Below are 24,935 nucleotides of genomic sequence, written 5' to 3'. Positions count from 1 at the left end.
ACCTACACTAACTATTACCGTTAACCTCAACAAGTTTTTATGGAAGGGGAAACCGAAGATCTCGGGGGAAAACCCCTTAAACCAGTGGGGAGAGAACTTGCAAACTCTACGCGGAAGGAGTTGTTCCGAGTTTTCACCCAGTGCCACAAGCTGGGATCGAACCCGGCTTCTCTTGCTGCGAGTAATAATAGTAATCAGCTACTCTAATTCCCAAGGTACCACCTTGGGCCCAAGTCATCTAGCGACTTATAACGCCTTAAACAGGTGGCCGGGTAACAATGCGTAGGAGGGTAGGGGCAAGCCCTTCATGACACGCGAGCCAACAGCTTCCTACTCTTACTATTACCGTAAACCTCTTCAAGCTTTTATGGGTAAGGGAAACCGAAGAACTCGGGGCAAACCCCTTTAACTATATTTACATCACCTTGTACAACAGCTTAACATAATTAGGGTACTACTTCTGAATAACCGAAGAGTAAATTTACCACAAAAAATAATTAGGAACAATATTTCAATCACCCTGTACAATAGCTTAACATAATCAGGGTACTAGTTCTTAACAACCAAAGAATAGTAAAACGAAAAACTTTAACACGATTACCGGTACACTATAAATTTTTAATAAAAAGTTAAAAATCAGCGTTACATGTTTCGGCTAAGAGGCGTGTACGTCGCCGTTATCAAACGCTAAACAAAGTCTAGACTTTTTAACTTTTTACTAAAAATTTTTAGTGTACCGGTAATCGTGGTAAAGTTTTTCCTTTTACTATTCGTATTATACACTAGTTTGGTGATTATATCATCGTAACCAAAGAGTAACTTTAAAACAAAAAATTAATTCGGAACAACAATTCAATCACCCTGTACATTTACTTGATAAGCACACTATTCTAATCAAAAATACATTTTTACCAGAACCAGCACTTTCTCAACCACCTAGTGCGTTAACTATGATAGTAAAGACCGGGTCATTTATCCAGTCAAAAATCAAGTTTATCAAATAACATCATAGTCATTGGTATAATAACAAACACCCTGTATAAAAAAATTTCAGTTCTTAAAAATAAACTACAGAAGCACCCAATATAACGTAGCCGAAATTAACACTGTATAGCCACACCCCAAAATATCGTAGTATAGCATAGCCAACATATCTTATGACTTCGGTATTAGCCTAGCTTATTATTACGCAAAGATAGCATAACGTCGCCCACCAAAATTCATTATGGGCCAACGAGGCCCTGATTTCCTCTATCGATTAACGTATCATTGACCCTTCTAGAACTAATTCTTAAAGAGCTGTGCAGATTTCAGCACGATAATTGGCGGCTTTAGCAGCTACACTGTACGTGAAATGAGTAAAATATTAAAATAAATTTAATAACTAAAGACAATCATGTGAATGAATGATCAAATCGTTATTAAAAATATGATATTCAATTGATATCTTACATACAGGGTGTTACGGATAAGTATGTCATAAATTTCAAGCCGTGTTCTTGGGTAAAATGAGTTTAAAATGTCCTATGAACATGGGTTACCATTCTTATTATAATATGAAATAAATTGAAGGGAAAGTAAGAACGTCTGTAGGCCATTGCGAGAATCGAACTCACGATCTCCTGTTTACAAGACAGGCGCTTTCACCACTAAGCCACGCTTCCTCGGAAGCGTTTTCATTCTTATTATAATATGCAATAAATTGAAGGGAAAGTTAGAACGTCGGTAGGCCACGGCGAGAATCGAACTCGTGATCTCCTGTATACAAGACAGGCGCTTTCACCACTTAGCCACACGGCCTCGGAGCCGTTGTGATTCTTATTATAATATAAAATAAATTGAAGGGAAAGTAAGAAAGTCGGTAGGCCACGGCGATAATCGAACTTGCGACCTCCTGTTAACAAGACAGGCGCTTTCACCACTAAGCCACGCCTCCTCGGAGGCGTTGCCATTCTTATTATAAAAGGAAAAAAATTGAAGGGAAAGTAAGAACGTCAGTAGGCCACGGCGAGAATCGAACTCGCGATATCCTGTATACAAGACAGGCGCTTTCACCACTTAGCCACGCGGCCTCGGTGCCGTTGCCATCCTTATTATAATATAAAATAAATTGAAGGGAAAGTAAGAACGTCGGTACGCCACGGCGAGAATCAAACTCGCGATCTCCTGTTTACAAGACAGGCGCTGTCACCACTAAGCCACGCTTCCTCGGAAGCGTTTTCATTCTTATTATAATATAAAATAAATTGAAGGGAAAGTAAGAACGTCGGTAGGCCTCGGCGAGAATCGAACTCGCGATCTCCTGTATTTAAGACAGGCGCTTTCACCACTAAGTCACGCTTCCTCGGAAGCGTTTCCCTTCTTATTATAAAAGGAAAAAAATTGAAGGGAAAGTAAGTACGTCGGTAGGCCACGGCGAGAATTGAACCTTCGATCTACTGTTTACAAGACAGCAACTTTCACCACTTAGCCACGCGGCCTCGGAGCCGTTGCCATTCTTATTATAATATAAAATAAATTGAAGGGAAAGTAAGAACGCCGGTAGGCCACGGCGAGAATCGAACTCGCGATCTCCTGTTTACAAGACAGGCGCTTTCACCACTTAGCCACGCGAACTTGGAGCCGTTGCCATTCTTATTATAATATAAAATAAATTGAAGGGAAAGTAAGAGCGCCGGTAGGCCACGGCGAGAATCGAACTCGCGATCTCCTGTTTACAAGACAGGCGCTTTCACCACTTAGCCCCGCGGCCTCGGAAGCGTTTCCATTCTTATTATAAAAAGAAAAAAAAATGAAGGGAAGTTAGAACGTCAGTAGGGCTCGGCGAGAATCGAACTCGTGATCTCCTGTTTACAAGACGGCGCTTTCACAACTAAGCCACGCCTCCTCGGAGGCGTTTCCATTCTTATTATAAAACGAAAAAAATTGAAGGGAAGTTAGAACGTCAGTAGGGCTCGGCGAGAATCGAACTCGCGATCTCCTGTTAACAAGAAAGGCGCTTTCACCACTTAGCCAGGTGGCCTCGGAGCCATTGCCATTCGTATTATAATATAAAATAAATTGAAGGGAAAGTAAGAACGTCGGTAGGCCACGGCAATAATCGAACTTGCGATCTCCTGTTAACAAGACAGGCGCTTTCACCACTAAGCCACGCCTCCTCGGAGGCGTTGCCATTCTTATTATAATATGCAATAAATTGAAGGGAAAGTTAGAACGTCGGTAGGCCACGGCGAGAATCGAACTCGCGATCTCCTGTTTACAAGACAGGCGCTTTCACCACTAAACCACACGGCCTCGGAGGCGGTCCATTCTTATTATAAAAGGAAAAAAATTGAATGGAAAATAAGTACGTCGGTAGGCCACGGCGAGAATCGAACTCGCGATCTCGTGTTTACAAGACAGGCGCTTTCACCACTAAGCCACGCGGCCTCGGAAGCGTTTCCATTCTTATTATAAAAGGAAAAAATTTAAGATAAAGTAAGAATGTCGGTAGGCAACGGCGAGAATCGAACTTGGGATCTCCTGTTTACAAGACAGGCGCTTTCACCATTTAGCCCCGCGGCCTATGAAGCGTTTCCATTCTTATTATAAAAAGAAGAAAAAATGAAGGGAAGTTAGAACGTCAGTAGGCCACGGTGAGAATTGAACTCGTGATCTCCTTTATACAAGACAGGCGCTTTCACCACTAAGCCACGCCTGCTCGAAAGCGTTTCCATTCTTATTATAAAAGGAAAAAAATTGAAGGGAAAGTAAGTACGTCGGTAGGCCACGTCGAGAATTGAACCTTCGATCTACTGTTTACAAGACAGCAGCTTTCACCACTTAGCCACGCGGCCTCGGAAGCGTTGGTATTCATATTATAAAAGGAAAAAAATTGAAGGGAAAGAAAGAACGTCGGTAGGCCACGGCGGGAATCGAACTCGCGATCTCCTGTTTACAAGACAGGCACTTTCAAAACTAAGCCACGCTTCCTCGGAAGCGCTTCCATTCTTATTATAAAAGGAAAAAAACTGAAGGGAAAGTAAGAACGTCGGTAGGCCACGGTGAGAATCGAACTTGGGATCTCCTGTTTACAAGACAGGCGCTTTCACCACTAAGCCACGCTTCCTCGAAAGCGTTTCCATTCTTATTATAAAAGGAAAAAAATTGAAGGGAAAATAAGAACGTCGGTAGGCCACGGTGAGATTCGAACTTAAGATCTCCTGTTTACAAGACAGGCGCTTTCACCACTTAGCCACGTGGCCTCGGAAGCGTTGGTATTCTTATAAAAATATGAAAAAAATTGCAGGGAAAGTAAGAACGTCGGTACGCCACGGCGAGAATCGAACTCGCGATCTCCTGTTTACAAGACAGGCGCTTTCACCATTAAGCCACGCTTCCTCGGAAGCGTTTCCATTCTTATTATAAAAGGAAAAAAACTGAAGGGAAAGTAAGAACGTCGGTAGGCCACGGTGAGAATCGAACTTAAGATCTCCTGTTTACAAGACAGGCGCTTTCACCACTAAGCCACGCTTCCTCGAAAGCGTTTCCATTCTTATTATAAAAGGAAAAAAATTGAAGGGAAAATAAGAACGTCAGTAGGCCACGGTGAGATTCGAACTTAAGATCTCCTGTTTACAAGACAGGCGCTTTCACCACTTAGCCACGTGGCCTCGGAGAGGTTGCCATTCTTATTATAATATGCAATAAATTGAAGGAAAAGTTAGAAAGTCGGTAGGCCACGGCGAGAATCGAACTCGCGATCTCCTGTTTACAATACAGGCGCTTTCACCACTAAGCCACGCCTGCTCGGAAGCGTTTCCATTCTTATTATAAAGGGAAAAAAATTGAAGGGAAAGAACGAACGTCGGTAGGCCACGGCGAGAATCGAACTTGGGATCTCCTGTTTACAAGACAGGCGCTTTCACCACTTATCCACGCGGCCTCGGAAGCGATTCCATTCTTATTATAAAAGGAAAAAATTGAAGGGAAAGTAAGAACGTCGGTAGAGCTAGGCGATAATCGAACTGGCGATCTCCTGTTAACAAGACAGGCGCTTTAACCACTAAGCCACGCCTCCTCGGAAGCATTTACATTCTTATTATAAAACAAAATTGAAGGGAATGTAAGAACGTCGGTAGGCCACGGCGAGAATGGAACTCGCGAACTCCTGTATACAAGACAGGCGCTTTCACCACTTAGCCACGCGGCCTCGGAGCCGTTGCCATTCTTATTATAATATAAAATCAATTGAAGGGAAAGTAAGAACGTCGGGAGGCCACGGCGAGAATCGAACTTGCGATCTCCTGTTAACAAGACAGGCGCTCTCGCCACTTAGCCCCGCGGCCTCGGAAGCGTTTCAATTCTTATTATAAAAAGAAAAAAAATGAAGGGAAATTAGAACGTCAGTAGGCCACGGCGAGATTGCCATTCTTATTATAATATGCAATAAATTGAAGGGAAAGTTAGAACGTCGGTAGGCCACGGCGAGAATCGAACTTGCGATTTCCTGTTTACAAGACAGGCGCTTTCACCACTTATCCACGAGGCCTCGGAGCCGTTGCCATTCTTATTATAATATGCAATAAATTGAAGGGAAAGTTAGATCGTGGGTAGGCCACGGTGAGAATCGAACTCGCGATCTCTTGTTTATAAGACAGGCGCTTTCACCACTAAGCCACGCGGCCTCGGAAGCATTTCCATTCTTATAATAAAAAAAAATTGAAGGGAAAGTTAGATCATGGGTAGGCCACGGCGAGAATCGAACTCGCGATCTCCTGTTTACATGACAGGCACTTTCACCACTAAGCCACGCGGCCTCGAAATCGTTCCCATTCTAATTATAATAGGAAAAAAATTGAAGGGAAAGTAAGAAGGTCGGTAGAGCTAGGCGAGAATCGAACTTGCGATCTCCTGTTAACAAGACAGGCGCTCTCACCACTTAGCCCCGCGGCCTCGGAAGCGTTTCAATTCTTATCATAAAAAGAAAAAATATGAAGGGAAATTAGAACATCAGTAGGCCACGGCGAGAATCGAACTCGTGATCTCCTGTTTAAAAGACAGGCGCTTTCACCACTAAGCCACGCCTGCTCGGAAGCATTTGCATTCTTATTATAAAAGGAAAAAAATTAAAGGGAAAGTAAGAACGTCGGTAGGCCACGGCGAAAATCGAACTCGCGATCTCCTGTTTACAAGACAGTCGCTTTCACCACTTAGCCACGCAGCCTCGGAGCAGATGCCATTCTTATTATAATATAAAATAAATTGAAGGGAAAGTAAGAACGTCGGTAGGCCACGGCGATAATCGAAATCGCGATCTCCTGTTTACAAGACAGGCGCTTTCACCACTTAGAAACGCGGACTCGGAGAGGTAGCCATTCTTATTATAATATAAAATAAATTGAAGGGAAAGTAAGAACGTCGGTAGGCCACGGCGAGAATCGAACTCGCGATCTCCTGTTTACAAGACAGGCGCTTTCACCACTAAGCCACGCGACCTCGGAAGCGTCTCCATTCTTATTATAAAAAGAAAAAAGTTGAAGGGAAAGTAAGAACGTCGGTAAAGCTAGGCGAGAATCTAACTTGCGATCTCCTGTTAACAAGACAGGCGATTTCACCACTAAGCCACGCTTCCCCAGTAGCGTTGGTATTCTTATTATAATATGAAAAAAATTGAAGGGAAAATAAGAACGTCGGTAGGCCACGGTGAGAATCGAACTTGCGATCTCCTGATAACAAGACAGGCGCTTTCACCACTAAGCCACGCCTCCTCGGAGCAGATGCCATTCTTATTATAATATAAAATAAATTGAAGGGAAAGTAAGAACGTCGGTAGGCCACGGCGATAATCGAACACGCGATCTCCTGTTTACAAGACAGGCGCTTTCACCACTTAGCCACGTGGACTCGGAGCCGTTGCCATTCTTATTTTAATATAATATAAAATAAATTGAAGGGAAAGTAAGAACGTCAGTAGGCCACGGCGAGAATCGAGCTCGTGATCTCCTGTTTACAAGACAGGCGCTGTCACCACTAAGCCACGCCTGCTCGGAAGCGTTGCCATTCTTATTATAAAAGGAAAAAAATTGAAGGGAAAGTAAGAACGTCGGTAGAGCTAGTCGAGAATCGAACTTGCGATCTCCTGTTAACAAGACAGGCGCTTTCACCACTAAGCCACGCCTCCTCGGAAGCACTTCCATTCTTATAATAAAAAAAAAGAAGTGTAAGTAAGAACGTCGGTAGGCCACGGCGAGAATCGAACTTGGGATCTCCTGTTTACAAGACAGGCGCTTTCACCACTTAGCCACGCGGCCTCGGAGCAGATGCCATTCTTATTATAATATAAAATAAATTGAAGGGAAAGTAAGAACGTCGGTAGGCCACGGCGATAATCGAACTCGCGATCTCCTGTTAACAAGACAGGCGATTTCACCACTAAGCCACGCTTCCCCAGTAGCGTTGGTATTCTTATTATAATATGAAAAAAATTGAAGGGAAAGTTAGATCATGGGTAGGCCACGGTGAGAATCGAACTCGCGATCTCTTGTTTATAAGACAGGCGCTTTCACCACTAAGCCACGCGGCCTCGGAAGCGTTTCCTTTCTTATTATAAAAGGAAAAAATTGAAGATAAAGTAAGAATGTCGGTAGGCCACGGCGACAATCGAATTTGGGATCTCCTGTTTACAAGACGGGCGCTTTCACCACTTAGCCCCGCGGCCTCTGAAGCGTTTCCATTCTTATTATAAAAGGAAAAAATTGAAGATAAAGTAAGAATGTCGGTAGGCCACGGCGAGAATCGAATTTGGGATCTCCTGTTTACAAGACGGGCGCTTTCACCACTTAGCCCCGCGGCCTCTGAAGCGTTTTGATTCTTATTATAAAAAGAAAAAAAAATGAATGGAAGTTAGAACGTCAGTAGGCCACGGCGAGAATCGAGCTCGTGATCTCCTGTTTACAAGACAGGCGCTGTCACCACTAAGCCACGCCTGCTCGGAAGCGTTTCCATTCTTATTATAAAAGGAAAAAATTGAAGATAAAGTAAGAATGTCGGTAGGCCACGGCGACAATCGAATTTGGGATCTCCTGTTTACAAGACGGGCGCTTTCACCACTTAGCCCCGCGGCCTCTGAAGCGTTTCCATTCTTATTATAAAAGGAAAAAATTGAAGATAAAGTAAGAATGTCGGTAGGCCACGGCGAGAATCGAATATGGGATCTCCTGTTTACAAGACGGGCGCTTTCACCACTTAGCCCCGCGGCCTCTGAAGCGTTTTGATTCTTATTATAAAAGGAAAAAAATTGAAGGGAAAGTAAGAACGTCGGTAGGCCACGGCGAGAATCGAACTCGCGATCTCCTGTTTACAAGACAGGCGCTTTCACCACTAAGCCACGCGGCCTCGGAAGCGTGGGTATTCTTATTATAATATTAAAAAAATTGAAGGGAAAGTTAGATCATGGGTAGGCCACGGTGAGAATCGAACTCGCGATCTTTTGTTTATAAGACAGGCGCTTTCACCACTAAGCCACGCGGCCTCGGAAGCGTTTCCATTCTTATTATAAAAGGAAAAAATTGAAGATAAAGTAAGAATGTCGGTAGGCCACGGCGACAATCGAATTTGGGATCTCCTGTTTACAAGACGGGCGCTTTCACCACTTAGCCCCGCGGCCTCTGAAGCGTTTCCATTCTTATTATAAAAGGAAAAAATTGAAGATAAAGTAAGAATGTCGGTAGGCCACGGCGATGATCGAATTTGGGATCTCCTGTTTACAAGACGGGCGCTTTCACCACTTAGCCCCGCGGCCTCTGAAGCGTTTTGATTCTTATTATAAAAAGAAAAAAAAATGAAGGGAAGTTAGAACGTCAGTAGGCCACGGCGAGAATCGAGCTCGTGATCTCCTGTTTACAAGACAGGCGCTGTCACCACTAAGCCGCGCCTGCTCGGAAGCGTTTCCATTCTTATTATAAAAGGAAAAAAATTGAAGGGAAAGTAAGAACGTCGGTAGAGCTAGTCGAGAATCGAACTTGCGATCTCCTGTTAACAAGACAGGCGCTTTCACCACTAAGCCACGCCTCCTCGGAAGCACTTCCATTCTTATAATAAAAAAAAAAGAAGGGTAAGTAAGAACGTCGGTAGGCCACGGCGAGAATCGAACTCGCGATCTCCTGTATACAAAACAGGCGCTTTCACTACTAAGCCACGCCTGCTCGGAAGCGTTTCCATTCTTATTATAAAAGGAAAAAAATTAAAGGGAAATTAAGAACGTCGGTAGGCAACGGCGAGAATCGAACTCGCGATCTCCTGTATACAAAACAGGCGCTTTCACTACTAAGCCACGCCTGCTCGGAAGCGTTCCCATTCTTATTATAAAAGGAAAAAAATTGAAGGGAAAGTAAGAACGTCGGTAGAGCTAGGCGAGAATTGAACTTGCGATCTCCTGTTAACAAGACGGGCGCTCTCACCACTTAGCCCCGCGGCCTCGGAAGCGTTTCAATTCTTATTATAAAAAGAAAACATATGAAGGGGAATTAGAACGTCAGTAGGCCACGGCGAGAATCGAACTCGGGATCTCCTGTTTAAGAGACAGGCGCTTTCACCACTAAGCCACGCCTGCTCGGAAGCGTTTGCATTCTTATTATAAAAGGAAAAAAATTAAAGGGAAAGTAAGAACGTCGGTAGGCCACGGCGAGAATCGAACTCGCGATCTCCTCTTTACAAGACAGGCGCTTTCACCACTAAGCCACGCTTCCTCGTAAGCGTTGGTATTCTTATTATAATATTAAAAAAATTGAAGGGAAAGTTAGATCGTGGGTAGGCCACGGTGAGAATCGAACTCGCGATCTCTTGTTTATAAGACAAGCGCTTTCACCACTAAGCCACGCGGCCTCGGAAGCGTTTCCATTCTTATTATAAAAGGAAAAAATTGAAGATAAAGTAAGAATGTCGGTGGGCCACGGCGAGAATCGAATTTGGGAACTCCTGTTTACAAGACAGGCGCTTTTTTTTTTTTTTTTTTTTTAATTATATCATTAAAAAAATACACGACGCGTGTATGGTACAAAAAGCGAAATGCAACAAGATAATAGAACAAGGAAAAAAATACAAAGTAACATTTGATAAATCGGTCGCGAAAATGAACATCGATAAAGAAAGAAAAACGATTAGATAATATTGATTAAACAATAGCGAGAAATAAAAAAAATTAAAGCAACGTATCAAACACTATCAGGCAGTACATGTTGTAGAAATAATTCATGAACAAAAATAGGCATTAGTAGATATAAAACAGCATTAAAGACGATTAAGAAGAAATAAATTAACGAAAAAACACTTCTTATTGAAAATGGGAAGCAAAGGCTTAGAACCGACAGAACACAGAAAAGGCCGCAAAACATTAAGAAAATCAATCACCATTAATGTGTAACTTATACATTGAAACCGTAATCATCCGGGATCACAAAGTCCTTATACAGAGGACTGGTAACAGGCTGACCCTGATACCGACACACCCGGGCGTAAAATTCGTTCTCTGAAGATGGAGGCCAGACAACCTCCCTAGGCCACCAATCAGGCCGGCGATGACCCTCGAAAGGGACCAGAGGCATTTTAGAGGGAACTTTCTTTACTTTCGGAGCAGAGCCAGAAGAAGACATTTTCTTTCCGAAATCACCATCACTAGACGACAACGAATGCTTAGCACTCCGACGCGGATCAGACTTGAGACCGGCGCCGACGACTGAAGACTCACCGCCACCAGCCCGGACCGAAGAACCTTGAGGAATAGCGACTGAGACAGGATCAACGACCATCGCGTCACCGGCCGCACCATCGACAGCCGCCGTATCAGAGTCGCGGGACGCCATACGCGGCCAAAGTGGACACTCCCGAACAACATGACCCTGCTTCTCGCACTTGAAGCACTTGAAATCCGGACAATTGCGATAAATATGGTCAGGAGAATAACATTTATTACATATTTTCAACTGAGAATCATGTCGGACAGCGTAAAACTTCTCCCGACCAACAGCATCGGCAACTCGTAAGCGATATGGTAATGATGACAGACTCTCAGGTAAGGTAACACGAACGGTACGAAGTCCGCAATAGAATGATGCCTTTCTATGCCAAACAAGCGGACCCTTGATTTCACAGCCAAGCGACGTTAATTTGGATAAAACGGCTTCATCAGTCACAAACTCAGGTAAGTCCGAAAAGGTGACAGTCACCGTCTTCGCAGAAACGCTTGAAATTTCATATATCTCACCGTCAATATCCAAGCCCGAATCAATAACGCCCTCGACATCGGCCAAAGTCTTCAAGGTGAGAATGTAACCACCCTCATCACAGACAACTAAAGCAGATGCACAATCGAGACCAAAGTTCGCAATCACCGCCGTAGACACAACTTCAAAACTTGGTAGATTTCGTTTAAAATCAATAAAAACCGATCTCTTGAATGCGTCCATCCTGGGTAGAAACACCCAGGAGGGCTTACCAAATTAATAAATTAACAACTATAGATTTAAATGCACGAATAATAACCGAAAGAAAAATAAATTGGTAAAATACCCCGCTTAGGCTTAGAGCGACGAAAACACGGAGCGCAAAATCGAACGACCTGCACTCTCCAAAAGCTCGAACGCAACTCCCCCTTTCACCATTAAGCCACGCGGCCTCGGAAGCGTCTCCATTCTTATTATAAAAGGAAAAAAATTGAAGGGAAAGTAAGAACGTCGGTAGAGCTAGGCGAGAATCGAACTTGCGATCTCCTGTTAACAAGACAGGCGATTTCACCACTAAGCCACGCTTCCCCAGAAGCGTTGGTATTCTTATTATAATATGAAAAAAATTGAAGGGAAAGTAAGAACGTCGGTAGGCCACGGTGAGAATCGAAGTCGCGATCTCCTGTTTACAAGACAGGCGCTTTCACCACTTAGCCACGCGGCCTCGGAGCCGATGCCATTCTTATTATAATATAAAATAAATTGAAGGGAAAGTAAGAACGTCGGTAGGCCACGGCGATAATCGAACTCGCGATCTCCTGTTTACAAGACAGGCGCTTTCACCACTTAGCCACGTGGACTCGGAGCCGTTGCCATTCTTATTTTAATATAAAATAAATTGAAGGGAAAGTAAGAACGTCGGTAGGCCACGGCGAGAATCGAACTCGCGATCTCCTGTTTACAAGACAAGCGCTTTCACCACTTAGGCACGTTGCCTCGGAAAGGTTGCCATTCTTATTATAATATGCAATAAATTGAAGGGAAAGTTAGAACGTCGGTAGGCCACGGCGAGAATCGAACTCGCGATCTCCTGTTTACAAGACAGGCGCTTTCACCACTAAGCCACGCGGCCTCGGAAGCGTTTCCATTCTTATTATAAAAGGAAAAAAATTGAAGGGAAAGTTAGAACGTCGGTAGAGCTAGGCGAGAATCGAACTTGCGATCTCCTGTTAACAAGACAGGCGATTTCACCACTAAGCCACGCTTCCCCAGAAGCGTTGGTATTCTTATTATAATATGAAAAAAATTGAACAAAGTAGGAACGTCGGTAGGTCACGCTGAGAATCGAACTCGCGATCTCCTGTTTACAAGACAGGCGCTTTCACCACTTAGCCACGCAGCCTCGGAGCAGACGCCATTCTTATTATAATATAAAATAAATTGAAGGGAAAGTAAGAACGTCGGTAGGCCACGGCGATAATCGAACTCGCGATCTCCTGTTTACAAGACAGGCGCTTTCACCACTTAGCCACGCGGACTCGGAGAGGTTGCCATTCTTATTATAATATAAAATAAATTGAAGGGAAAGTAAGAACGTCGGTAGGCCACGGCGAGAATCGAACTCGCGATCTCCTGTTTACAAGACAGGCGCTTTTACCACTTAGCCACGTGGCCTCGGAGAGGTTGCCATTCTTATTATAATATGCAATAAATTGAAGGGAAAGTTAGAACGTCGGTAGGCCACGGCGAGAATCGAACTCGCGATCTCCTGTTTACAAGACAGGCGCTTTCACCACTAAGCCACGCGGCCTCGGAAGCGTCTCCATTCTTATTATAAAAAGAAAAAAGTTGAAGGGAAAGTAAGAACGTCGGTAAAGCTAGGCGAGAATCTAACTTGCGATCTCCTGTTAACAAGACAGGCGATTTCACCACTAAGCCACGCTTCCCCAGTAGCGTTGGTATTCTTATTATAATATGAAAAAAATTGAAGGGAAAATAAGAACGTCGGTAGGCCACGGTGAGAATCGAACTTGCGATCTCCTGATAACAAGACAGGCGCTTTCACCACTAAGCCACGCCTCCTCGGAGCAGATGCCATTCTTATTATAATATAAAATAAATTGAAGGGAAAGTAAGAACGTCGGTAGGCCACGGCGATAATCGAACACGCGATCTCCTGTTTACAAGACAGGCGCTTTCACCACTTAGCCACGTGGACTCGGAGCCGTTGCCATTCTTATTTTAATATAAAATAAATTGAAGGGAAAGTAAGAACGTCGGTAGGCCACGGCGAGAATCGAACTCGCGATCTCCTGTGTACAAGACAGGCGCTTTCACCACTTAGCCACGTGGACTCGGAGCCGTTGCCATTCTTATTTTAATATAATATAAAATAAATTGAAGGGAAAGTAAGAACGTCAGTAGGCCACGGCGAGAATCGAGCTCGTGATCTCCTGTTTACAAGACAGGCGCTTTCACCACTAAGCCACGCCTGCTCGGAAGCGTTTCCATTCTTATTATAAAAGGAAAAAATTGAAGATAAAGTAAGAATGTCGGTAGGCCACGGCGAGAATCGAATTTGGGATCTCCTGTTTACAAGACGGGCGCTTTCACCACTAAGCCACGCGGCCTCGGAAGCGTTTCCATTCTTATTATAAAAGGAAAAAATTGAAGATAAAGTAAGAATGTCGGTAGGCCACGGCGACAATCGAATTTGGGATCTCCTGTTTACAAGACGGGCGCTTTCACCACTTAGCCCCGCGGCCTCTGAAGCGTTTCCATTCTTATTATAAAAGGAAAAAATTGAAGATAAAGTAAGAATGTCGGTAGGCCACGGCGATGATCGAATTTGGGATCTCCTGTTTACAAGACGGGCGCTTTCACCACTTAGCCACGCGGCCTCGGGGAAGGTGCCATTCTTATTATAATATAAAATAAATTGAAGGGAAAGTAAGAACGTCGGTAGGCCACGGCGAGAATCGAACTCGCGATCTCCTGTTAACAAGACAGGCGATTTCACCACTAAGCCACGCTTCCCCAGTAGCGTTGGTATTCTTATTATAATATGAAAAAAATTGAAGGGAAAGTTAGATCATGGGTAGGCCACGGTGAGAATCGAACTCGCGATCTCTTGTTTATAAGACAGGCGCTTTCACCACTAAGCCACGCGGCCTCGGAAGCGTTTCCTTTCTTATTATAAAAGGAAAAAATTGAAGATAAAGTAAGAATGTCGGTAGGCCACGGCGACAATCGAATTTGGGATCTCCTGTTTACAAGACGGGCGTTTCACCACTTAGCCCCGCGGCCTCTGAAGCGTTTCCATTCTTATTATAAAAGGAAAAAATTGAAGATAAAGTAAGAATGTCGGTAGGCCACGGCGAGAATCGAATTTGGGATCTCCTGTTTACAAGACGGGCGCTTTCACCACTTAGCCCCGCGGCCTCTGAAGCGTTTTGATTCTTATTATAAAAAGAAAAAAAAATGAAGGGAAGTTAGAACGTCAGTAGGCCACGGCGAGAATCGAGCTCGTGATCTCCTGTTTACAAGACAGGCGCTGTCACCACTAAGCCACGCCTGCTCGGAAGCGTTTCCATTCTTATTATAAAAGGAAAAAATTGAAGATAAAGTAAGAATGTCGGTAGGCCACGGCGACAATCGAATTTGGGATCTCCTGTTTACAAGACGGGCGCTTTCACCACTTAGCCCCGCGGCCTCTGAAGCGTTTCCATTCTTATTATAAAAGGAAAAAATTGAAGATAAAGTAAGAATGTCGGTAGGCCACGGCGAGAATCGAATTTGGGATCTCCTGTTTACAAGACGGGCGCTTTCACCACTTAGCCCCGCGGCCTCTGAAGAGTTTTGATTCTTATTATAAAAGGAAAAAAATTGAAGGGAAAGTAAGAACGTCGGTAGGCCACGGCGAGAATCGAACTCGCGATCTTTTGTTTATAAGACAGGCGCTTTCACCACTAAGCCACGCGGCCTCGGAAGCGTTTCCATTCTTATTATAAAAGGAAAAAATTGAAGATAAAGTAAGAATGTCGGTAGGCCACGGCGACAATCGAATTTGGGATCTCCTGTTAACAAGACAGGCGATTTCACCACTAAGCCACGCTTCCCCAGAAGTGTTGGTATTCTTATTATAATATGAAAAAAATTGAAGGGAAAGTTAGATCGTGGGTAGGCCACGGTGAGAATCGAACTCGCGATTTCTTGTTTATAAGACAGGCGCTTTCACCACTAAGCCACGCGGCCTCGGAAGCGTTTCCATTCTTATTATAAAAGGAAAAAATTGAAGATAAAGTAAGAATGTCGGTAGGCCACGGCGAGAATCGAATTTGGTATCTCCTGTTTACAAGACGGGCGCTCTCACCACTTAGCCCCGCGGCCTCGGAAGCGTTTCAATTCTTATTATAAAAAGAAAAAAATATGAAGGGAAATTAGAACGTCAGTAGGCCACGGCGAGAATCGAACTTGCGATCTCCTGTTAACAAGACAGGCGCTTTCACCACTAAGCCACGCCTCCTCGGAAGCACTTCCATTCTTATAATAAAAAAAAAAGAAGGGTAAGTAAGAACGTCGGTAGGCCACGGCGAGAATCGAACTCGCGATCTCCTGTATACAAAACAGGCGCTTTCACTACTAAGCCACGCCTGCTCGGAAGCGTTTCCATTCTTATTATAAAAGGAAAAAAATTAAAGGGAAATTAAGAACGTCGGTAGGCCACGGCGAGAATCGAACTCGCGATCTCCTGTATACAAAACAGGCGCTTTCACTACTAAGCCACGCCTGCTCGGAAGCGTTCCCATTCTTATTATAAAAGGAAAAAAATTGAAGGGAAAGTAAGAACGTCGGTAGAGCTAGGCGAGAACTGAACTTGCGATCTCCTGTTAACAAGACGGGCGCTTTCACCACTAAGCTACGCCTGCTCGGAAGCGTTTCCATTTTTATTATAAAAGGAAAAAAATTAAAGGGAAAGTAAGAACGTCGGTAGGCCACGGCGAGAATCAAACTCGCGATCTCCTGTTAACAAGACACGCGATTTCACCACTAAGCCACGCTTCCCCAGAAGTGTTGGTATTCTTATTATAATATGAAAAAAATTGAAGGGAAAGTTAGATCGTGGGTAGGCCACGGTGAGAATCGAACTCGCGATTTCTTGTTTATAAGACAGGCGCTTTCACCACTAAGCCACGCGGCCTCGGAAGCATTTCCATTCTTATTATAAAAGGAAAAAATTGAAGATAAAGTAAGAATGTCGGTAGGCCACGGCGAGAATCGAATTTGGTATCTCCTGTTTACAAGACGGGCGCTCTCACCACTTAGCCCCGCGGCCTCGGAAGCGTTTCAATTCTTATTATAAAAAGAAAAAAATATGAAGGGAAATTAGAACGTCAGTAGGCCACGGCGAGAATCGAACTCGTGATCTCCTGTTTACAAGACAGGCGCTTTCACCACTTAGCCACGCGGACTCGGAGAGGTTGCCATTCTTATTATAATATGCAATAAATTGAAGGGAAAGTTAGAACGTCGGTAGGCCACGGCGAGAATCGAACTCGCGATCTCCTGTTTACAAGACAGGCGCTTTCACCACTTAGCCACGTGGCCTCGGACAGGTTGCCATTCTTATTATAATATGCAATAAATTGATGGGAAAGTTAGAACGTCGGTAGGCCACGGCGAGAATCGAACTTGCGATCTCCTGTTTACAAGACAGGCGCTTTCACCACTTAGCCACGTGGCCTCGGAGAGGTTGCCATTCTTATTATAATATGCAATAAATTGAAGGGAAAGTTAGAACGTCGGTAGGCCACGGCGAGAATCGAACTCGCGATCTCCTGTTGACAAGACAGGCGCTTTCACCACTTAGCCACGCGGCCTTCGAAGCGTTTCCAATCTTATTATAAAAAGAAAAAAAATATGAAGGGAAATTAGAACGTCAGTAGGCCACGGCGAGAATCGAACTCGTGATCTCCTGTTTACAAGACAGGCGCTTTCACCACTTAGCCACGCGGACTCGGAGAGGTTGCCATTCTTATTATAATATGCAATAAATTGAAGGGAAAGTTAGAACGTCGGTAGGCCACGGCGAGAATCGAACTCGCGATCTCCTGTTTACAAGACAGGCGCTTTCACCACTTAGCCACGTGGCCTCGGACAGGTTGCCATTCTTATTATAATATGCAATAAATTGATGGGAAAGTTAGAACGTCGGTAGGCCACGGCGAGAATCGAACTTGCGATCTCCTGTTTACAAGACAGGCGCTTTCACCACTTATCCACGTGGCCTCGGAGAGGTTGCCATTCTTATTATAATATGCAATAAATTGAAGGGAAAGTTAGAACGTCGGTAGGCCACGGCGAGAATCGAACTCGCGATCTCCTGTTGACAAGACAGGCGCTTTCACCACTTAGCCACGCGGCCTTCGAAGCGTTTCCAATCTTATTATAAAAAGAAAAAAAAATGAAGGGAAGTTAGACCGTCGGTAGGCCACGGCGAGAATCGAACTTGCGATTTCCTGTTTACAAGACAGGCGCTTTCACCACTTGGCCACGTGGCCTCGGAAGCGAAGGTATTCTCATTATAATTTGAAACAAATTGAAGGGAAAGTAAGAACGTCGGTATCCCACGGCGATAATCGAACTCGCGATCTCCTGTTTACAAGACGGGCGCTCTCACCACTTAGCCCCGCGGCCTCGGAAGCGTTTCAATTCTTATTATAAAAAGAAAAAAATATGAAGGGAAATTAGAACGTCAGTAGGCCACGGCGAGAATCGAACTCGTGATCTCCTGTTTACAAGACAGGCGCTTTCACCACTTAGCCACGCGGACTCGGAGAGGTTGCCATTCTTATTATAATATGCAATAAATTGAAGGGAAAGTTAGAACGTCGGTAGGCCACGGCGAGAATCGAACTCGCGATCTCCTGTTTACAAGACAGGCGCTTTCACCACTTAGCCACGTGGCCTCGGACAGGTTGCCATTCTTATTATAATATGCAATAAATTGATGGGAAAGTTAGAACGTCGGTAGGCCACGGCGAGAATCGAACTCGCGATCTCCTGTTGACAAGACAGGCGCTTTCACCACTTAGCCACGCGGCCTTCGAAGCGTTTCCAATCTTATTATAAAAAGAAAAAAAAATGAAGGGAAGTTAGACCGTCGGTAGGCCACGGCGAGAATCGAACTTGCGATTTCCTGTTTACAAGACAGGCGCTTTCACCACTTGGCCACGTGGCCTCGGAAGCGAAGGTATTCTCATTATAATTTGAAACAAATTGAAGGGAAAGTAAGAACGTCGGTATCCCACGGCGATAATCGAACTCGCGATCTCCTGTTTACAAGACAGGCGCTTTCACCACTAAGCCACGCCTCCTCGGAAGCATTTCCATTCTTATAATAAAAAAAATTGAAGGGAAAGTAAGAACGTCGGTAGGCCACGGCGAGAATCGAACTCGTGATCTCCTGTTTACAAGACAGGCGCTTTCACCACTTAGCCACGCGGACTCGGAGAGGTTGCCATTCTTATTATAATATGCAATAAATTGAAGGGAAAGTTAGAACGTCGGTAGGCCACGGCGAGAATCGAACTCGCGATCTCCTGTTTACAAGACAGGCGCTTTCACCACTTAGCCACGCGGCCTCGGAAGCGTTGGTATTCTTATTATAATATTAAAAAAATTGAAGGGAAAGTTAGATCGTGGGTAGGCCACGGTGAGAATCGAACTCGCGATCTCTTGTTTACAAGACAGGCGCTGTCACCACTAAGCCACGCCTGCTCGGAAGCGTTCCTATTCTAATTATAAAAGGAAAAAAATTGAAGGGAAAGTAAGAACGTCGGTAGAGCTAGGCGAGAATCGAACTTGCGATCTCCTTTTAACAAGACAGGCGCTCTCACCACTTATCCCCGCGGCCTCGGAAGCGTTTCAATTCTTATTATAAAAAGAAAAAATATGAAGGGGAATTAGAACGTCAGCAGGCCACGGCGAGAATCGAACTCGTGATCTCCTGTTTAAGAGATAGGCGCTTTCACCACTAAGCCACGCCTGCTCGGAAGCGTTTGCATTCTTATTATAAAAGGAAAAAAATTAAAGGGAAAGTAAGAACGTCGGTAGGCTACGGCGAGAATCGAACTCGCGATCTCCTGTTTACAAGACAGGCGCTTTCACCACTAAGCCACGCGGCCTCGGAAGCGTTGGTATTCTTATTATAATATGAAAAAAATTGAAGGGAAAGAAAGAACGTCGGTAGGCCACGGCGAGAATCGAACTCGCGATCTCCTGTATACAAAACAGGCGCTTTCACCACTAAGCTACGCCTGCTCGGAAGCGTTTCCATTTTTATTATAAAAGGAAAAAAATTAAAGGGAAAGTAAGAACGTCGGTAGGCCACGGCGAGAATCGAACTCGCGATCTCCTGTTTACAACACAGGCGCTTTCACCACTAAGCCACGCGGCCTCGGAAGCGTTGGTATTCTTATTATAATATTAAAAAAATTAAAGGGAAAGTTAGATCGTGGGTAGGCCACGGTGAGAATCGAACTCACGATCTCTTGTTTATAAGACAGGCGCTTTCACCACTAAGCCACGCGGCCTCGGAAGTGTTTCCATTCTTATTATAAAAAGAAAAAAAAATGAAGGGAAGTTAGAACGTCAGTAGGCCACGGCGAGAATCGAGCTCTTGATCTCCTGTTTACAAGACAGGCGCTGTCACCACTAAGCCACGCCTGCTCGGAAGCGTTTCCATTCTTATTATAAAAGGAAAAAAATTGAAGGGAAAGTAAGTACGTCGGTAGGCTACGACGAGAAATGAACTCGCGATCTCCTGTTGACAAGACAGGCGCTTTCACCACTTAGCCACGTGGCCTCGGATCCGTTGCCATTCTTATTATAATATGAAATAAATTGAAGGGAAAGTAAGAACGTCGGTAGGCCACGGCTAGAATCGAACTAACGATATCCTGTTTTCAAGACTGGCGCTTTCACCACTTAGCCACGCGGCCTTCGAAGCGTTTCCAATCTTATTATAAAAAGAAAAAAAAAATGAAGGGAAGTTAGACCGTCGGTAGTTCACGGCGAGAATCGAACTTGCGATTTCCTGTTTACAAGACAGGCGCTTTTTTTTTTTTTTATAAAATTTTTAATTTTGTTACATGCATTATTGCACAGTGTTAATATTTAAAACAAATTTAACAATTTAAACCTACGTACATCCAGCAATGTTATATATATGTGAAGCAGTGTTATTAAAAGCATTACACAATTGAAGTTAGAAACAACATGAAAAATAAATAAGCAAAATATCATTGATAAAAAATCCTCAGTTATAGAAAATAATAACTTCTGCAAATACAACAAAATACACATTTCAATAAAGTACTTTAAATATTAATGACCATAAGGATATCTCCAAGATTATTGACCCCTCATATGTTACGAAAAATATCTATTGCGGCCGTACAACCCGGCTTATGAAGGAGTAGCCATTGCACGCGGTACCGAGCCTCAGTTTTTATGAGAGCACGAAAACGGGAAAAAAGCGTACGCTTATTGGTTATCTGCCCCAAATTGTACAAACAACGATTACTCCAAATGGCTTCTTTGGCAATAGCAGTTAATATGGAAGCGACCTCCCAATGCTCTTTAGAGTCCGCAGTTTTAGGCTTGAGTCCAAAGACGATATAACGCGTCCACATGTCCTTTTCACCAAACAGCGTGTACAGCGACAACACTGAAGAAAATAACCAATCGAGCCATTCGTGCGTATCTTGACATTCCAAAAATAAATGCGAAACTGACTCCTTTTCAAGGCCACATAGCGGGCACTGATCATCGTCTGTTATGCCGGCGCGAAATAGCCGCTGCTTGACCATGAACCCCATATGATACACTCGGAGATTCATACTTGACAATCGGGGACCCAACGTAGAATTGACAAGTGATGGAACCCGGAACTTCTGTAAAGGGCCCCCGAAGAAAGCCCGCCAACGTTCTTCACCATTCGATTCCGGAATCGGGTTTACGGCATTGAAAGTTTTGGAAATTGACGTAGATGTAATTTTGTCCAATTCCACAGAGATCCCTGTGTCCGCGACCAGCGCGAACGTTGGCCGTGTCTCAAGCTCGTAGACCTCTTTACTATGTATCACTCGATGTACCGCGGGAGGGAGAGAATCTTTGATCCTTTGAAAAATTTGCAACAACCGACGGCGACCGATTCCGGAATCTGCGGTCAATTCCAAAAAGGCTTCATCCGGAAGAAACCCCAGGATGACCTCGTAGCAAATATCTTTCAGGTAGACCACGCCACAAGAAGCAAGAAGACGCCGCTCAGCCAAAGAAATGTTCGTGATTAAAAGATTTGAGTTATAAAATAGGGGCTCCATAATAGGGTTGGTCAAAGGAACCAAGGTCCATCGCGTGAGAGCCAAGAACTCTTTCCAAGCCAATAACATTGATCCATGGCGATTCGGGATAGCGCAAAGCAGACGACGTTCAATTCTAATCCGTAGCATTGAGAGACCCTGGCGAAGTCCGCCGCCATATTCGTCAAAGAACCGAGACGCAACGCATGCGACATGCGAAGGCTTGGACCCGGTAGCGAGCTGCAAACATTCCTTCAGACGAAGTACCTTCTGTTTGATCCGAAGATTGATTAATCCAAACCCGCCTTGACTCTTATGGCGAGTTAAGGTTTCGTACGATATAGAATGTGGGCGATCCTTCCAAATAAAATCCAACATGAGCCGCTTAAAATCAGAGAACCAGCGGTCCGGTAAATCAAAAACCTCCAGAATATGCCACAATATCGACGCTCCTAACACGTTAATGATAATGACTTTCCCAAAAATGGTCAGACTACGACCCTTCCAAACGTGTAGGACATTTTTAAATTTTTCATACCGGCCCTCCCAGTTCATCGTGGCAACGACGTCATGGTCATAGCCCAAGGTCACGCCCAATACCTTTATTGAACGGGCGCTAATAACAAGCCCAGCCACAGTCTGGTCCGCGTGAAACCGCAAGGAGCCGAGCCAACAACCAGAACTTTTTGCAAGATTAATGGCAGCTCCCGAAGACTGGCAATAAAGTTCAATATCCTCCAAAAGGTAAGTAACATCCCTAGGCCCAGTGACGAGAATGGAAGTGTCATCAATATGTTGAAACACCACAGGGGACGGTGTTAAGTCCGTGAGCATTATCCGACATATACGTTTGTCCGTTTCGAGTAAGGCGCAAAAAGGTTCAGATGATAGAACGTACAGCAAAGGACTGAGCGGACACCCTTGACGAACCGAGCGGCTAATGACAAAAGAATCGGTAACATATCCATGAAGCTTAATAGCTGTCTTGGCGCCAACTAAAAACATCTGAATCCAAGCGCGGAAGCGTGCGCCGAAACCAAAGGCTTCTTAGATTGCAAATAGATACGACCATTCCACCCGATCGAACGCTTTTAACAAATCGAGTTGAAGAAAAATCCCTGGCCTATTTTCCATTTTTAAAAACTCCATGACATCAGACAGAAAACGGGGAGTATCGGAAATGGTACGCCCACGAATGCCACCAGTTTGACACGGTGACGTAATTAAAGGTAAAAGCGGCGAAACACGGCGAGTAAAAACCTTAGCAAGGAGTTTCCTATCGCCATTCAATAGGGTAATTGGCCTCCAATTTTTCAGAAGAGTCAAATCCCCCGATTTAGGCAACAAAACCACCAACCCACGGCGATAATCGAACTCTCGATCTCCTGTTTACAAGACAGGCGCTTTCACCACTAAGCCTAGCCTCCTCGGAAGCATTTCCATTCTTATTATAAAAAAAATTGAAGGACAAGTAAGAACGTCGGTAGGCCACGGCGAGAATCGAACTCGCGATCTCCTGTATACAAGACAGCATCTTTCACCACTTAGCCACGCGGCCTCGGAAGCGTTGGTATTCTTTTTATAAAAAAAATTGAAGGGAAAGAAAGAACGTCGGTAGGCCACGGTGAGAATCGAACTTTTGATCTCCTGTTTACAAGACAGGCGCTTTCACCACTAAGCCACGCCTGCTCGGAAGCGTTTCCATTCTTATTATAAAAGGAAAAAAATTGAAGGGAAAGTAAGAACGTCGGTAGGCCACGGCGATAATTGAACTCGCAATCTCCTGTATACAAGACAGCAGCTTTCACCACTTAGCCACGCGGCCTCGGAAGCGTTGGTATTCTTTTTATAAAAAAAATTGAAGGGAAAGAAAGAACGTCGGTAGGCCACGGTGAGAATCGAACTTGGGATCTCCTGTTTACAAGACAGGCGCTTTCACCACTTATCCACGAGGCCTCGGAGCCGTTGCCATTCTTATTATAATATGAAAAAATTTGAAGGGAAAGTAAGAACGTCGGTAGAGCTAGGCGAGAATTGAACTTGCGATCTCCTGTTAACAAGACAGGCGCTTTCACCACTTAGCCACGCCTCCTCGGAAGCAATTCCATTCTTATTATAAAAGGAAAAAAAATAAAGGGAAAGTAAGAACGTCGGTAGAGCTAAACGAGAATCGAATTTGCGATCTCCTGTTAACAAGACAGGCGCTCTCACCACTTAGCCCCGCGGCCTCGGAAGCGTTTCCATTCTAATTATAAAAAGAAAAAAAATGAAAGGAAATTAGAACGTCAGTAGGCCACGGCGAGAATCGAACTCGTGATCTCCTGTTTAAGAGACAGGCGTTCACTACTAAGCCACGCCTGCTCGGAAGCGTTTCCATTCTTATTATAAAAGGAAAAAAAATTGAAGGGAAAGTAAGAACGTCGGTAGAGCTAGGCGAGAATTGAACTTGCGATCTCCTGTTAACAAGACAGGCGCTTTCACCACTAAGCCACGCCTCCGCGGAAGCATTTCCATTCTTATTATAAAAGGAAATAAATTAAAGGGAAAGTAAGAACGTCGGTAGGCCACGGCGAGAATCGAACTCGCGATCTCCTGTATACAAGACAGGCGCTTTCACCACTAAGCCACGCGGCCTCGGAAGCGTTTCCATTCTAATTATAAAAGGAAAAAAAATTGAAGGGAAAGTAAGGACGTCGGTAGAGCTAGGCGAGAACCGAACTTGCGATCTCCTGTTAACAAGACAGGCGATTTCACCACTAAGCCACGCTTCCCCAGAAGCGTTGGTATTCTTATTATAATATGAAAAAAATTAAAAGGAAAGTAAGAACGTCGGTAGACCACGGCGAGAATCGAACTCGCGATCTCCTGTATACAAGACAGGCGCTTTCACCAATAAGCCACGCGGCCTCGGAAGCAATTCCATTCTTATTATAAAAGGAAAAAAATTAAAGGGAAAGTAAGAACGTCGGTAGAGCTAGGCGAGAATCGAATTTGCGATCTCCTGTTAACAAGACAGGCGCTCTCACCACTTAGCCCCGCGGCCTCGGAAGCGTTTCCATTCTAATTATAAAAAGAAAAAAAATGAAGGGAAATTAGAACGTCAGTAGGCCACGGCGAGAATCGAACTCGTGATCTCCTGTTTAAGAGACAGGCGTTCACTACTAAGCCACGCCTGCTCGGAAGCGTTTCCATTCTTATTATAAAAGGAAAAAAATTAAAGGGAAAGTAAGAACGTCGGTAGGACACGGCGAGAATCGAACTCGCGATCTCCTGTTTACAAGCCAGGCGCTTTCACCACTTAGCCACGCGGCCTCGGAGCCGTAGCCATGCTTATTATAATAAAAAATAAAAAATTAAAGGGAAAGTAAGA

At 44.3% G+C, this 24,935-nt stretch overlaps 49 non-coding genes across 49 annotated transcripts; all 49 read right to left on the bottom strand.

The window, feature by feature from the left end:
- Positions 1–1,727: 1,727 nt before the first annotated feature.
- TRNAT-UGU (transfer RNA threonine (anticodon UGU)) lies at positions 1,728–1,800 on the bottom strand. Its single transcript has one exon. It is a non-coding gene; the product is annotated as a tRNA-Thr (tRNA).
- Positions 1,801–1,999: 199 nt separating this feature from the next.
- TRNAT-UGU (transfer RNA threonine (anticodon UGU)) lies at positions 2,000–2,072 on the bottom strand. The gene has a single exon. It is a non-coding gene; the product is annotated as a tRNA-Thr (tRNA).
- Positions 2,073–2,543: 471 nt separating this feature from the next.
- On the bottom strand, positions 2,544–2,624 carry TRNAT-UGU (transfer RNA threonine (anticodon UGU)). The gene has a single exon. It is a non-coding gene; the product is annotated as a tRNA-Thr (tRNA).
- Positions 2,625–2,679: 55 nt separating this feature from the next.
- TRNAT-UGU (transfer RNA threonine (anticodon UGU)) lies at positions 2,680–2,752 on the bottom strand. The gene has a single exon. It is a non-coding gene; the product is annotated as a tRNA-Thr (tRNA).
- A 469-nt stretch (positions 2,753–3,221) lies between these two features.
- On the bottom strand, positions 3,222–3,294 carry TRNAT-UGU (transfer RNA threonine (anticodon UGU)). Its single transcript has one exon. It is a non-coding gene; the product is annotated as a tRNA-Thr (tRNA).
- Positions 3,295–3,356: 62 nt separating this feature from the next.
- TRNAT-UGU (transfer RNA threonine (anticodon UGU)) lies at positions 3,357–3,429 on the bottom strand. The gene has a single exon. It is a non-coding gene; the product is annotated as a tRNA-Thr (tRNA).
- A 742-nt stretch (positions 3,430–4,171) lies between these two features.
- TRNAT-UGU (transfer RNA threonine (anticodon UGU)) lies at positions 4,172–4,244 on the bottom strand. Its single transcript has one exon. It is a non-coding gene; the product is annotated as a tRNA-Thr (tRNA).
- A 59-nt stretch (positions 4,245–4,303) lies between these two features.
- TRNAT-UGU (transfer RNA threonine (anticodon UGU)) lies at positions 4,304–4,380 on the bottom strand. Its single transcript has one exon. It is a non-coding gene; the product is annotated as a tRNA-Thr (tRNA).
- Positions 4,381–4,579: 199 nt separating this feature from the next.
- TRNAT-UGU (transfer RNA threonine (anticodon UGU)) lies at positions 4,580–4,652 on the bottom strand. Its single transcript has one exon. It is a non-coding gene; the product is annotated as a tRNA-Thr (tRNA).
- Positions 4,653–5,118: 466 nt separating this feature from the next.
- Positions 5,119–5,191, bottom strand: TRNAT-UGU (transfer RNA threonine (anticodon UGU)). The gene has a single exon. It is a non-coding gene; the product is annotated as a tRNA-Thr (tRNA).
- Positions 5,192–5,593: 402 nt separating this feature from the next.
- TRNAI-UAU (transfer RNA isoleucine (anticodon UAU)) lies at positions 5,594–5,666 on the bottom strand. Its single transcript has one exon. It is a non-coding gene; the product is annotated as a tRNA-Ile (tRNA).
- A 59-nt stretch (positions 5,667–5,725) lies between these two features.
- Positions 5,726–5,798, bottom strand: TRNAT-UGU (transfer RNA threonine (anticodon UGU)). The gene has a single exon. It is a non-coding gene; the product is annotated as a tRNA-Thr (tRNA).
- Positions 5,799–6,132: 334 nt separating this feature from the next.
- Positions 6,133–6,205, bottom strand: TRNAT-UGU (transfer RNA threonine (anticodon UGU)). Its single transcript has one exon. It is a non-coding gene; the product is annotated as a tRNA-Thr (tRNA).
- A 199-nt stretch (positions 6,206–6,404) lies between these two features.
- TRNAT-UGU (transfer RNA threonine (anticodon UGU)) lies at positions 6,405–6,477 on the bottom strand. The gene has a single exon. It is a non-coding gene; the product is annotated as a tRNA-Thr (tRNA).
- A 742-nt stretch (positions 6,478–7,219) lies between these two features.
- On the bottom strand, positions 7,220–7,292 carry TRNAT-UGU (transfer RNA threonine (anticodon UGU)). The gene has a single exon. It is a non-coding gene; the product is annotated as a tRNA-Thr (tRNA).
- Positions 7,293–7,491: 199 nt separating this feature from the next.
- Positions 7,492–7,564, bottom strand: TRNAI-UAU (transfer RNA isoleucine (anticodon UAU)). The gene has a single exon. It is a non-coding gene; the product is annotated as a tRNA-Ile (tRNA).
- A 739-nt stretch (positions 7,565–8,303) lies between these two features.
- TRNAT-UGU (transfer RNA threonine (anticodon UGU)) lies at positions 8,304–8,376 on the bottom strand. Its single transcript has one exon. It is a non-coding gene; the product is annotated as a tRNA-Thr (tRNA).
- Positions 8,377–9,791: 1,415 nt separating this feature from the next.
- TRNAI-UAU (transfer RNA isoleucine (anticodon UAU)) lies at positions 9,792–9,864 on the bottom strand. Its single transcript has one exon. It is a non-coding gene; the product is annotated as a tRNA-Ile (tRNA).
- A 1,988-nt stretch (positions 9,865–11,852) lies between these two features.
- TRNAT-UGU (transfer RNA threonine (anticodon UGU)) lies at positions 11,853–11,925 on the bottom strand. Its single transcript has one exon. It is a non-coding gene; the product is annotated as a tRNA-Thr (tRNA).
- A 63-nt stretch (positions 11,926–11,988) lies between these two features.
- TRNAT-UGU (transfer RNA threonine (anticodon UGU)) lies at positions 11,989–12,061 on the bottom strand. The gene has a single exon. It is a non-coding gene; the product is annotated as a tRNA-Thr (tRNA).
- Positions 12,062–12,260: 199 nt separating this feature from the next.
- TRNAT-UGU (transfer RNA threonine (anticodon UGU)) lies at positions 12,261–12,333 on the bottom strand. The gene has a single exon. It is a non-coding gene; the product is annotated as a tRNA-Thr (tRNA).
- Positions 12,334–12,666: 333 nt separating this feature from the next.
- Positions 12,667–12,739, bottom strand: TRNAT-UGU (transfer RNA threonine (anticodon UGU)). Its single transcript has one exon. It is a non-coding gene; the product is annotated as a tRNA-Thr (tRNA).
- A 63-nt stretch (positions 12,740–12,802) lies between these two features.
- Positions 12,803–12,875, bottom strand: TRNAT-UGU (transfer RNA threonine (anticodon UGU)). The gene has a single exon. It is a non-coding gene; the product is annotated as a tRNA-Thr (tRNA).
- Positions 12,876–12,938: 63 nt separating this feature from the next.
- Positions 12,939–13,011, bottom strand: TRNAT-UGU (transfer RNA threonine (anticodon UGU)). The gene has a single exon. It is a non-coding gene; the product is annotated as a tRNA-Thr (tRNA).
- A 471-nt stretch (positions 13,012–13,482) lies between these two features.
- TRNAT-UGU (transfer RNA threonine (anticodon UGU)) lies at positions 13,483–13,555 on the bottom strand. Its single transcript has one exon. It is a non-coding gene; the product is annotated as a tRNA-Thr (tRNA).
- A 745-nt stretch (positions 13,556–14,300) lies between these two features.
- TRNAI-UAU (transfer RNA isoleucine (anticodon UAU)) lies at positions 14,301–14,373 on the bottom strand. The gene has a single exon. It is a non-coding gene; the product is annotated as a tRNA-Ile (tRNA).
- Positions 14,374–15,111: 738 nt separating this feature from the next.
- TRNAI-UAU (transfer RNA isoleucine (anticodon UAU)) lies at positions 15,112–15,184 on the bottom strand. Its single transcript has one exon. It is a non-coding gene; the product is annotated as a tRNA-Ile (tRNA).
- A 1,415-nt stretch (positions 15,185–16,599) lies between these two features.
- On the bottom strand, positions 16,600–16,672 carry TRNAT-UGU (transfer RNA threonine (anticodon UGU)). The gene has a single exon. It is a non-coding gene; the product is annotated as a tRNA-Thr (tRNA).
- A 63-nt stretch (positions 16,673–16,735) lies between these two features.
- Positions 16,736–16,808, bottom strand: TRNAT-UGU (transfer RNA threonine (anticodon UGU)). Its single transcript has one exon. It is a non-coding gene; the product is annotated as a tRNA-Thr (tRNA).
- A 63-nt stretch (positions 16,809–16,871) lies between these two features.
- On the bottom strand, positions 16,872–16,944 carry TRNAT-UGU (transfer RNA threonine (anticodon UGU)). The gene has a single exon. It is a non-coding gene; the product is annotated as a tRNA-Thr (tRNA).
- Positions 16,945–17,007: 63 nt separating this feature from the next.
- Positions 17,008–17,080, bottom strand: TRNAT-UGU (transfer RNA threonine (anticodon UGU)). Its single transcript has one exon. It is a non-coding gene; the product is annotated as a tRNA-Thr (tRNA).
- Positions 17,081–17,144: 64 nt separating this feature from the next.
- TRNAT-UGU (transfer RNA threonine (anticodon UGU)) lies at positions 17,145–17,217 on the bottom strand. Its single transcript has one exon. It is a non-coding gene; the product is annotated as a tRNA-Thr (tRNA).
- A 63-nt stretch (positions 17,218–17,280) lies between these two features.
- Positions 17,281–17,353, bottom strand: TRNAT-UGU (transfer RNA threonine (anticodon UGU)). Its single transcript has one exon. It is a non-coding gene; the product is annotated as a tRNA-Thr (tRNA).
- A 63-nt stretch (positions 17,354–17,416) lies between these two features.
- Positions 17,417–17,489, bottom strand: TRNAT-UGU (transfer RNA threonine (anticodon UGU)). Its single transcript has one exon. It is a non-coding gene; the product is annotated as a tRNA-Thr (tRNA).
- A 63-nt stretch (positions 17,490–17,552) lies between these two features.
- Positions 17,553–17,625, bottom strand: TRNAT-UGU (transfer RNA threonine (anticodon UGU)). The gene has a single exon. It is a non-coding gene; the product is annotated as a tRNA-Thr (tRNA).
- A 63-nt stretch (positions 17,626–17,688) lies between these two features.
- Positions 17,689–17,761, bottom strand: TRNAT-UGU (transfer RNA threonine (anticodon UGU)). Its single transcript has one exon. It is a non-coding gene; the product is annotated as a tRNA-Thr (tRNA).
- Positions 17,762–17,960: 199 nt separating this feature from the next.
- On the bottom strand, positions 17,961–18,033 carry TRNAT-UGU (transfer RNA threonine (anticodon UGU)). Its single transcript has one exon. It is a non-coding gene; the product is annotated as a tRNA-Thr (tRNA).
- A 63-nt stretch (positions 18,034–18,096) lies between these two features.
- TRNAT-UGU (transfer RNA threonine (anticodon UGU)) lies at positions 18,097–18,169 on the bottom strand. Its single transcript has one exon. It is a non-coding gene; the product is annotated as a tRNA-Thr (tRNA).
- A 63-nt stretch (positions 18,170–18,232) lies between these two features.
- On the bottom strand, positions 18,233–18,305 carry TRNAT-UGU (transfer RNA threonine (anticodon UGU)). Its single transcript has one exon. It is a non-coding gene; the product is annotated as a tRNA-Thr (tRNA).
- Positions 18,306–18,368: 63 nt separating this feature from the next.
- On the bottom strand, positions 18,369–18,441 carry TRNAT-UGU (transfer RNA threonine (anticodon UGU)). Its single transcript has one exon. It is a non-coding gene; the product is annotated as a tRNA-Thr (tRNA).
- Positions 18,442–18,635: 194 nt separating this feature from the next.
- TRNAT-UGU (transfer RNA threonine (anticodon UGU)) lies at positions 18,636–18,708 on the bottom strand. Its single transcript has one exon. It is a non-coding gene; the product is annotated as a tRNA-Thr (tRNA).
- Positions 18,709–18,771: 63 nt separating this feature from the next.
- On the bottom strand, positions 18,772–18,844 carry TRNAT-UGU (transfer RNA threonine (anticodon UGU)). The gene has a single exon. It is a non-coding gene; the product is annotated as a tRNA-Thr (tRNA).
- A 470-nt stretch (positions 18,845–19,314) lies between these two features.
- Positions 19,315–19,387, bottom strand: TRNAT-UGU (transfer RNA threonine (anticodon UGU)). Its single transcript has one exon. It is a non-coding gene; the product is annotated as a tRNA-Thr (tRNA).
- A 63-nt stretch (positions 19,388–19,450) lies between these two features.
- On the bottom strand, positions 19,451–19,520 carry TRNAT-UGU (transfer RNA threonine (anticodon UGU)). The gene has a single exon. It is a non-coding gene; the product is annotated as a tRNA-Thr (tRNA).
- Positions 19,521–19,586: 66 nt separating this feature from the next.
- Positions 19,587–19,659, bottom strand: TRNAT-UGU (transfer RNA threonine (anticodon UGU)). The gene has a single exon. It is a non-coding gene; the product is annotated as a tRNA-Thr (tRNA).
- Positions 19,660–19,722: 63 nt separating this feature from the next.
- On the bottom strand, positions 19,723–19,795 carry TRNAI-UAU (transfer RNA isoleucine (anticodon UAU)). Its single transcript has one exon. It is a non-coding gene; the product is annotated as a tRNA-Ile (tRNA).
- Positions 19,796–24,126: 4,331 nt separating this feature from the next.
- Positions 24,127–24,199, bottom strand: TRNAT-UGU (transfer RNA threonine (anticodon UGU)). Its single transcript has one exon. It is a non-coding gene; the product is annotated as a tRNA-Thr (tRNA).
- A 200-nt stretch (positions 24,200–24,399) lies between these two features.
- TRNAT-UGU (transfer RNA threonine (anticodon UGU)) lies at positions 24,400–24,472 on the bottom strand. The gene has a single exon. It is a non-coding gene; the product is annotated as a tRNA-Thr (tRNA).
- A 332-nt stretch (positions 24,473–24,804) lies between these two features.
- On the bottom strand, positions 24,805–24,877 carry TRNAT-UGU (transfer RNA threonine (anticodon UGU)). Its single transcript has one exon. It is a non-coding gene; the product is annotated as a tRNA-Thr (tRNA).
- Between the last annotated feature and the right edge of the window lie 58 nt (positions 24,878–24,935).

The sequence above is a fragment of the Leiobunum rupestre genome, chromosome 3, assembly GCF_980474605.1.
Source record: "Leiobunum rupestre chromosome 3, qqLeiRupe1.1.hap1, whole genome shotgun sequence".
NCBI classification, from domain to species: domain Eukaryota; kingdom Metazoa; phylum Arthropoda; class Arachnida; order Opiliones; family Sclerosomatidae; genus Leiobunum; species Leiobunum rupestre.
The sequence above is the reverse complement of the archived record's forward strand: the minus strand, read 5'-3'. Positions and strand labels throughout refer to the sequence as shown.